The following is a 10,282-nucleotide window of genomic DNA, read 5'->3' as shown; positions in this document are numbered from 1 at the left end:
GGGGGGGGGGGGAGAAGGAGTCGGCCTGGGCCGGGCCCTGGCCTAAGAATAGGACGGACGCTGCCCGGTGTCGTTTGGAGGCCCAGAAGTGGACGTACTTCGTTCCGGACACCGGCTTCTTTCAGGGGCACGGACCTGCTGGTGAGCAAGCGAGTGAGGGAGACGAAGAGACCTCCGTTTCTTTCTCCTAGGCTAGGACCCGGCCGCTGAGCGGAGTTGACATTTCGAGATTGGGGCTCGGGCCGCCCCTCCTCCGGGACCCTCCCCTCGGGACCGAGCCGCTCGCCACTGGCGGTTGGGGCCGGCTCGAGGAGCGGTGGGTACGGCTCCTGAAGGCTTTACCCCCACTTTTCCTCCCGTCCCTACCCCTCCCCGTTTCCCCTCCTTGCCCCTCCCTTCCCCTCCCCGCCGCCCCTCCATATTTCACCCCTCCCTCCACTTCCGTTCCCGCGTAGCTGGGGAGGGCGGGAAGGCCGCGCCCGCCTTTGACGGGGGAAGTCGGACTGGGGCCCTTGGCCGAGGTTCTCGGGCTGTCCAAAGAAGGCGTGGGTGGGCGGGTGGGTGGCTCCAGGCCCTTGGGTCTGCCTTCTTAAACCTTGTGACAACTAAGGTAAATGGAGTCAAAGAACTTTTGTTAAAAAATACGATCAAAGGGGACTCTCCACTCCTCCCATACCCAATGTGCTGCCTGTGGCTTGTGTGGTGCCTGTTGGTGTGTGTCTGGCAAGGGCGAGTGAATGGGAAAGAATTAAGGCCAAAGAGCTTCCGGAAGAGGAAATTAGTGGGTAATTCTTTCCAACCTTCTCTTGCCCTAGTCAGCCTTCCCAGCGTATCTGTAACACCTAAACGCCAGTAGACTCTCCCTTTCATTATCTTAACTGCTCAATACAATTAAATTTTGTGGGGGCCGTGGGTTGAGGGAGGAAAATAGTGATTGCTGAAACTAAGCAATACGCTTTTCCACCTCCAAAAACAACCCGCCAAACCGTTGTAACAAAATCTTTCAGATTTTAATAATTCAATACTTTTCATCCAAACATAATTGTCATTACTTCTGTCACAACTAAACCTCGATAGTTAATAACTTCGAAATTTACTCTTGATAACATTGTACAGTGGATATGCTTCTCTTTTTGTTCCAGTACCATTTGTTCTAGCCAGTTCAAGAGAATACTGTTACCGACGGCCATCTTAGAATTATAACATTTTACAGAATTGGAAAGGATCTTTGACCAACCCTTTTGTTTTAAAAGCAGAAACCGAGGTTCTGGATTCCAATGCTTGCCTAAGGCTGCCAGATTACTTAGATGAGAACCCACTTTCAGACCTCCAGGCCACCACTCTTCGGCTATTGCTTCATATAGCCTCCAAGCAGAAAATATTAAGTGCATTTGGTTTACCATTACTAAAAAACTGTACTACTCTGTATTGAACATGCATGGGAAACTAGTGCTTGACTTTTATTCTTTCTGCCATTTAAGAAGTACAAATGGCTGGGGCTCCGAAGGTGGCTCACTGGTAGACTGTTTGCCTTCCAGGCATGAGGCCCTGGGTTCGATTCCTCAGCACCACATAAGCAGAAGCCAAACGTGGTGCTGTGGCTCAAGCAGTAGAGCACTAGCCTTGAGCTGAAGAGCTGAGGGACAGCACCCAAGCCGACAGTTCAGGCCCCATACCGACAGAGGGGGAAAAAGTTCAAATGGATTAAAAAGATTTATTTTTATTTTTTGGTCGGTCGTGGGCCTTGAACTCTGGGCCTGAGCACTGTCCCTCTGCTCTTCAGCTCAAGGCTAGCACTCTACCACTTGAGCTACAGCACCACTTCTAGTTTCCTGGCGGTTTATTGGAGATAAGAGTTTCACGGACTTTCCTGCTTGGGCTGGCTTTGAACCGCGATTCTCAGATCTCAGCCTCCTGAGTAGCTAGGATTACAGGCGTGCGGCTAAAAAGATTTATATCCACAAACACAGAGACATATGCCTATGTAGTCCTTCCATTAGCGCAAATGATTTCTTATAAAATACACGGGGAAGAATACTAGCGGAGACTTACAGAAGAGCAAGTGGATGAAAATCATTTTACTTTGAATTTCAAATGAGGTGTGCTGTGTGTTTTTTTTAACCATCAACAAGTATTAGTTTTATAATGAAAAACAATTTATTTTGGCATTATTTGTTGGTGCCAGTTCTAGACTTTGAACTCAGTCAGGGCCTGGAAACTCCCTGAGCTTTTCTGCTCAAGGCTAGTGCTCTACCACTTGAGCCACACCTACACTTCCGGTTTTTAGATATGAGCCTCACAGACTTTTCTACCCAAGCTGAGTTTGAATCAAGATCTTCACATCTCAGCCTCCTGAGTAGCCAGCCTTACAGATGTGAGCCATCTCTTTTAAAATGAACATACATACATATGTATCAACATAAGTAAGTATGATTCATTGGTATGTACATACATTCACATATAAATCACTGACTTGTGCTTTCACCTGACAATAGGCTTAATTCTCATATTCCTCGGGAGATTTATTCTGTTGTTCTTAATGTAAGATGGTAAAAATGTTAGTCTATTTTTAGAAAATAGGCTGTTTCTTGCTTATTGAATAATGTAGAAAAATATATGCAAAATAACATCTGTCAGTGAAAGAAGTATGGATTATAGAATCTTTGTAGATAAGAATTATTTTTTCTTGGATGTACTGTGATTTGAATTAAGGGCCTAGTGCTTGCTAGGCTGGCATGTATGACTTGAGCCATACCTCCAGCCCTTTTTCCTACTTTTTTGGGTCAGTCATGGGGCTTGAACTGTCGGCCTGGGTGCTGTCCCTGAGCTCTTCAGCTCAAGGCTAGTGCTCTACCACTTGAGCCACAGCGCCACTTCCGGCCTTTTCTGTTTATGTGGTGCTGAGGAACCGAACCCATGGCCTCATGCATGCGAGGCAAGCACTCTACTACTGAGCCACCTTCCAAGCCCCTCTAGTTACTTTTTTATGTGCCATTCCTTGGGCTTAAACTCAGGGAAGGGCGCTGTCCCTCAGCTAGTGTTCTACCACTTTGAAACAGTTCTACTTCTGGCTTTTTGTTGGTTAACTGGAGATGAGAATATCATGGATTTTTCTGCCTGGGTTGGCTTTGAGCCAGATCCTCAGATCTTAGCCTCCTGAGTTGCTAGAATTATAGATGCAAGTCATTGATGTCCAGCTTTTTGCTGGTTACTTTTAGAGATGGAATCTAGTTATTTTTTCTGCTCCCACTGGTTTTAAACTTTGGTTCTCAAGATCTCATTGTCTTTAGTAGCTAGGACTACAGGTGTAAGCCATTGGTACTTGGTGTTAACATATTTTTTATTTAATTGTTTTAATTTTATTTTGTGCCAGTGTTGAGGTTTGAACTCAGGACCTGAGCACTGTCCCTGAGCTTTTGTGATCAAGGGTAGCCCTCTACCACTTCAGCCACAGCTCTCTTACCACTTTTTGGTGATTAATTGGGCATAAGAGTCTCATGGACTTTCTTCCCTGCGCTGGCATTCAAGCATGATCCTCAGATCTCAGCCTCCTAAGTAGCTAGGATTATAGGCATGAGCCTCTAGCAGGCTGGCTTTAAATGATTTTTAAAAGGTTAAAGGGTTAAGAATTTAGCTCGGTAGCACAGTGCTTACCTGTTATGTACAAGGCCTGGATTTAATTCCTAGCACTGGAAAAAATGTTAATACTGGTAAGGTCCCCAGTGATTAGGAGTTCTTTTATCTTTCTTTTGTTTGTAAGTAGGCTAATTATGCATTCAGTGTTTCCAGGTAACCTAACAAAGTAATGCTAAAAGTTAAGCCCATTTCACTGAGCAAGAAATATTGTAATTATTTTACTAGTAATTTGTTTAGTACTTGAAATGGTTTATTAACCTAAATACTTTCCATACATTTCACTGTAAACATTGTTTTCTTTATAGTAAGTAACTGGAGATCCCAAAGTAGTAAGATTTCACTATTTTTAATTTTTTTTTTTGGTTGGTAGTGGGGCTTGAACTCTGGGCTTGGGTGTTGTCCCCACGCTCTTCAGCTCAAGGCCAGTGCCCTACCGCTTGAGCCACAGCGCCACTTCCAGTTTTTTCTAGTGGTTTATTGGAGATAAGAGCCTCATGGAGTTTCCTGCCAGGGCTGGCTTTGAACCACAATTCTCAGATCTTAGCCTCCTGAGTAGCTAGGATTATAGGCGTGAGCCACCAGCACCTGGCTATTTTTAATTAAAGTCTGGTAACAAACTACAAAAAGGTATGGTATATAAAATAGACATCTGGGGGCTGGGAAGGTGGCTCAGTGGTAGAGCGCTTGCCTTGCATGCATGAGGCCCTGAGTTCGATTCCTCAGCACCACATAAGCAGAAAAAAAGCCGGAAGTGGTGCTGTAGCTCAAGGGGTAGAGCGCTAGCCTTGAGCTGAAGAGCTGAGGGACAGCGCCCAGGCCCAGAGTTCAGGCCCACAACTGGATCAAAAAAAACCCAAAATCTGTGGAGCACCCACTGTGTGCTTGGCATGGTACTGGTAGGGTTGCAGAGGTGAATGTGTTGCTGGGCATGGTGATACATATCTGTCATCCTAATAACCTGGGAGGGTAAGGCCAGAAGGATCAAGGGTTTCGGCCAGCTTGGCACTTGTGGCTCATGCTGGTAATCCTAGCTACTCAGGAGGTTGAGATCTGAGGATCGTGGTTCAAAGCCAGCCTGGACAGGAAAGTCTGAGAGATTAAATGTACAACAAAAAGCCAGAAGTAAAGCTATGGCTCAAGTGGTAGAGTGCCAGACTTGAACATAAAAGTTCAGTGTCAGGGCCCAGGCTCTAAGTTCAAGCCCCAGGACCAGCACAAAAGAAAGCCAAAAAAAGTGTGTTTGGGCCAGCCCAGTCTACAAAGTGAGACACTGTCTCAAAAAAACAAAGATACCAGTGATAAAAGAGATGCCCATGTTATTTTGAGGCTGAAAGATTATCATAAGCTGTCAATTCTTATATTTTATCTGACTGGGTAATCTGATCATAGTATTATAACACATAATTTTAGAACTATTTAAGGTCATTGTGTGAGGAGATTTTAGGACACAGAAGCAGTAGTAGTAAACTGAAAAATAAATGAATACTGAACTTAATAAATACCATGTGGTACAGCGGGAAGTACCTTGGATTGCATTTTAGCGAACCTGGCCTTTTTGTCTTAACTTTTTTTCCCCAGTTAACTGGGAACTGTTAGTCTGAGCACTGGCTTCCCCACCCCCTCCCCCCGCCACAACTTGTTTGATATATTTATTCTGGTAAATTCAAAACACCCAAAAAGTGTATTAAGTATTTTCAGTTGTGAGAGGTATTTGCTGTAGAAAATTGATGAAATTTAGAATTGTGTAAAGAATTAGGATCATGTTATATGGATATTGTTTTCTCTTATTCAGCATTACATACTGATTATTTCTTGTGTCATATGTCTTTCAAAATAGAGTTTTAGCTGGGCGCTGGTGACTCACACCTGTAATCCTAGCTACTCAGGAGGCTGAGATCTGAGGATCATGGTTCATAGCCAGCATGGGCAGGAACCTCCTGAGACTCTAATCTCCAATATACCACCAGAAAACTGAAAGTGGTGCTGTACCTCAAGTGGTAGAGCATTAACCTTGAACTGAAGAGCTGAGGGACAGTGCCCAGGCCCAGAGTTCAAACCCCATGACTGACAGAAAAAAATACATATATAGTTTTATCATGTGTATTATTCTACGCTAAACTCTTCATTTGTACAGCTTTGGGCTACTTGTCTCCAGAGGTTTTAAACATAGATTCATTGATTATACAAAAATGCCACAGAGCCAGGTCAAAGGCTCACACCTGTAATCCTAGCTACTCAGGAGATGAGATCTGAAGATTGAAGTTCAAAGTCAACCTAGATAGGAAAGGCTGTGAGACTCTTATCTCTAGTTAACCACCAGAAAACCGGAAGTGCCACTTTGGCCAAAATGGTAGAGCCAAAGCTTTGATCTGAAGAGCTGAGGGACAGCACCCAGGCCCAGAGTTCAAGCCCCACGACTGACAAAAAAAAAATCACAGACTCTTGATATGGTATTAAGCAGATCTACTTGGAATAAATAAACTCAAAGGAACAAGAAATTGTGAACAAGTTGGGATGCAAAGTGGACTAGACATAATTTCTTTAATTATAATTATGGTGTAATTGTAGCTATGTGATTTAATACCCTTTGATATGATAATGGTTTGGTATGCTTTTTTATTTTGGTCATGGGGGTTGAACTCTGGGCCTGGGCACTGTCCCTGAGTGCTTCAGCTCAAGGTGAGCACTCTACCACTTGAGCCACAGGGCCACTTCCCGTTTTCTGATGTTTTATTGTAGATAAGAGTCTCACAGAGTTTCCTGCCGGGGCGAGCTTTGAACTGTGATCCTCAGATTTCAGCCTCCTGAGTAGCTAGGATTATAGGCATGAGCCACCTGTGCCTGGGTCTGGTATACATTTTTGTTAAGGCTATTTGTGATTCACAATTGGGTTTTATAGTATAATTCCAAGGATATGAGTCATAGTAAAAGGTGAGGTTTGCTTATACAGACAGAATAGCTTGAACTCATATGGTCAAAAGTCAAACAATGAATTAAGGTGGGTATTTTTAAGGTTACTTAAAACTGAGCAGAGATGATGCCATTGTACATTCTTTAGTATCTGTAAGTGGTTATATAGGATTTGAACTTTCATACTCTCTTCTGTATTCATTTTATTGACTTTAAAACACAGGCCTTGATCTAGGTATGGTGACTTAGGTTGAGGCAAGAAGCATTGCCAGTTGTAGCCTGGGCTACATAGTGAAACCGGTCCCCCCCCCCCCTTTCTCCCCCCCCCCCCAGCATAAAACAGCCTGGCTGGTGGTGTTGTAAGATGAATCATCCCAGAAGTCACATTTTAAAATATAGAATATTGGAGTCTTTATTATACAGTTAACAGGCTGCAGGGCGCCAGTTGTTACAAAGGCCTACAGCACACAAATACACAACACAGCTAGGAAACATGCTAAAGAGGAAAGAAATAACAAAAACAATACCAACAAATCAATTCAGCTCCAATGGAGAGCTGAATTGGGACGCCTTGATGACTGGAGACCAGCCTGGACACAGGACACAGGACACGATTATGGAGACACATGTGGCATGGTGTTCCCGTGGCTAGGCTGGTCTAAATAGGTAGGCGCAGGGGACAGATGCTCAGGAAATTCCCATTCCCAGGCATTGGACTGACAGATTCAGTAACCTTCCCAGGCATTGGACTGACAGATTCAGTAACCTATCAGTCAAGTGCCTACCCCTGCCTCCAGGGGTCTGGGCACACCCATTACCTGAGAAGCAGGTGATTAGGGAGGGGGATTTCTTCCCTCACCATTAAGACAAAATGCCAGACCCTGCAGTCCAACATGTGGCCAATATGGTGCCAGCCAGACCTGACTCCCTTACTTCAGTGGCTCACATTTGTAATCTTATCTACTCAGGAGACTGAGACCTGAGGATCATGGTTTGAAGACAGTCCAGCCAGGAAAGTTCATGAGACTCTTAACTCTGATAGCCAATGAAATGTTACAAATGGAGATGTGAGTTATGTGATAGTGTGCTAGCCTTGAGCTAAAAACAGTGCCCAGGCCCTGAGTTCAAGTCCCAGCTCCAGCACAAAAAATGGGGGAGGGGGAAAGGAAAGGGAAAAAAAACTAGACTTTTCAACATTTGCCATGATTTAACCTTTCTTCTGTGGCTTCAGCTTAGTTTTTCAAGCCTGAAAAGGAGAGGAAGCTTAACATTTTCTCCTATCTCAGTAGACTATCCCTTCTACCAATAATTCTGATAACTTCTCTATATTGGTTTTAATTGTTTGGATTTATGTTTTTGTTTGGAGTGTGTGTGTGTGTGTGTGTGTGTGTGTGTGTGTGTGTGTGTGTGTGTGTGTGTGTGTTGGTGCTGGGCTTGAATTCAGGGCCACACTTGGCTTTTTTGCTTATGGCTGGGCTGGTGCTTTCTCATATGAGCCACAACTATTACTCCACCCGCCCTTAAAAAAAATAGTTTTGTTGTATAGCTCAGATTTGCCTCCAACTTGCTAGCCTCTACTACCTTAGCCTCCAAAGTGCTAGGATTAAAGGTATGTGCCACCATGCTTAGGTTTATTGGCCACATGACCTTTGATGAGTAACTGTCAGAACCACAATTTCCCCATATTACATCCAAGAACTATGATACAATGTGTAGGTTGAGTTAGATACCACATATGATGGCATTCGAAATTGTAAGGTACACTTCACAGATTTTCTTTATTGTAAGGGTAACATGAAAGGAAAGGTGAACTGTATATTTAGACAAGCCAGTGCCTAAATTTTGGAAGTTTATAGTTTTTTTCAACATGCTCAGTAGTTTGGAGCAATATTTACATGTAGTTGAATAGTAGTTATAATATGGAACTAAAGAAATGAAATTCAGTTGTGGATAGATAGCATTAGGTGTTTATAGACAATAAGTATGTTAAACGCTAATACATTAGTTTATATAATCACCTATCATACAGAACACTTTTCTTTCTTCCTCCCTCTCTTTCTTTCCCTCCCTCTCTTTTTCTCCCTCCCTCTCTCCTTCCTTCCTTCCTTCCCTCTTCCTTCCTTCTTTCCTTCCCTCTTTCTTTTTCTTTCCTTTCTTCCTTCCTCTCTCTCTTTCTTTCTTTTTGTCGGTCGTGGGGCTTGAACTCTGGGCCGGGGCGCTGTCCCTCAGCTCTTCAGCTCAAGGCGAGCACTCTACCACTTGAGCTACAGCGCCACTTCCGGTTTTCTGGTGGTTTATTGGAGATAGGAGTCTCACGGTCTCTCCTGCCCGGGCTGGCTTTGAACCTCGATCCTCAGATCTCAGCCTCCTGAGTAGCTAGGATTACAGGCGTGAGCCACCAGCGCCCGGCAGAAGGACTTATTTAAACAGCAACCCAGCAGAAAATTTTCAGATTAACACAAAGATAAGAATCAAAGAACATTTTTCCTTCTCTTTGTAAGTTATGAAAATGATCTGAAAAGCCAGATCCTTGCAGTAGAAAAAAAATTTCAGAAAATAATTTGTCTAATTAGTAACAGAAGCATATTAAGAAATAAAAATAACTGGAAACTTAAGAACTGAAGTTTTCAGATGAGTAGGAATGATACAATTAATCTTTTCACATTAGAATTTAAAGAATATAATTAATAGGGGCTTGGAACCTGACTTAGTGGTAGAGTGTTTGCCTAGCATGCATGAAACCCTGGATTGGATTCCTCAGTACCACATAAACAGATAAAGCTGGAAGTGACAAGCCGTAGAGTGCTAGCCTTGAACAAAAGAAGCTCAGGGACAGTGCCTAGGCTCTGAGCTCAAGTCCCAGGACTGGCAAAAAAAAAAGAATACAATTAAAGGAAAAATTAACTGTACTCTGGCCAACAGGTTAAACATACAGCCATTTTAGGATGGGAATGGGAAACAAAGGAGGAGGCTACAATGCTTGATAAGAAATGTACTCATTATCTTGCCCATGTAATTGTCACCCCTCTGTACAGTATTTTCACAATAAAAAAATATAGCCTTTTGAATAGAAATCACTTGTTCTCAATTAATTCTGATGATATAATGTCACAATTTTCAAATAAAAAATATATTAGCAAAAGCCCTTTTGGTTTAGACTTTAAAAGTGTCATTAACAGTTATCAAATTACTGTTTCAATAGTATTTTAGCAGCTTTATTTAGATATAATTCAAATATCATAAAATTCATTTAATGTGTACACATAGGGCTGGGAATGTAGCTTAGCAGGTAACAAAAAGCACACGCTTATTACCATGTATGAGGCTCTACATTCAATCTTTAGACCTACAAAAAACTAAAATATATTTAAAGTATATATATAGGTCAGTGTTTTTTAAATATATTTACAAATTTGTGCAGTCATCACCACCATCTAACTTTAGGGTATTTTCTCTCTGACAAAAAACCCAGTAACCATTTGCAGTCTTTCCTCATTCCCTATCCTCTCTAGTTGAGCCAGCAATGAATCTACTTTATGTCTTATTTATTTTAATAACATTTTAAGGTTGCAACATTCATGTCCTAATGCCTATTCTGGGTCATTGGCTCAGAGGTTTTAAAAGTTCTTAAACTATGGGGCTGGGAAGGTGGCTCAGTGGTAGAGCGCTTGCCTTGCATGCCTGAGTCCCTGGGTTCGATTCCTCAGCACCAAATAAGAAAAAAGCCAGAAGTGGC

The 10,282-nt window shown here is 42.8% G+C and overlaps 1 protein-coding gene across 3 annotated transcripts in view; it reads left to right on the top strand.

The window, feature by feature from the left end:
- The first annotated feature begins 13 nt into the window (after positions 1–13).
- The window catches only part of Xiap (X-linked inhibitor of apoptosis, E3 ubiquitin protein ligase), a 42,252-nt gene continuing 31,983 nt past the window's right edge, over positions 14–10,282 (top strand). For 2 of the 3 annotated variants that reach the window (XM_013018047.1, XM_013018046.1), the window contains exon 1: positions 30–141. The gene's annotated coding sequence lies outside the window, so the exon portion shown is untranslated. Of the gene's footprint in view, positions 142–191; positions 317–10,282 lie in introns of all 3 variants that reach the window. The other variant, XM_013018045.1, reaches the window with a different exon arrangement.

The sequence above is a fragment of the Dipodomys ordii genome, unplaced genomic scaffold, assembly GCF_000151885.1.
Source record: "Dipodomys ordii isolate 6190 unplaced genomic scaffold, Dord_2.0 Scaffold38, whole genome shotgun sequence".
In the NCBI taxonomy this organism is placed as follows: Eukaryota; Metazoa; Chordata; class Mammalia; order Rodentia; family Heteromyidae; genus Dipodomys; species Dipodomys ordii.
This window is presented reverse-complemented; position numbering and strand designations above follow the sequence as displayed.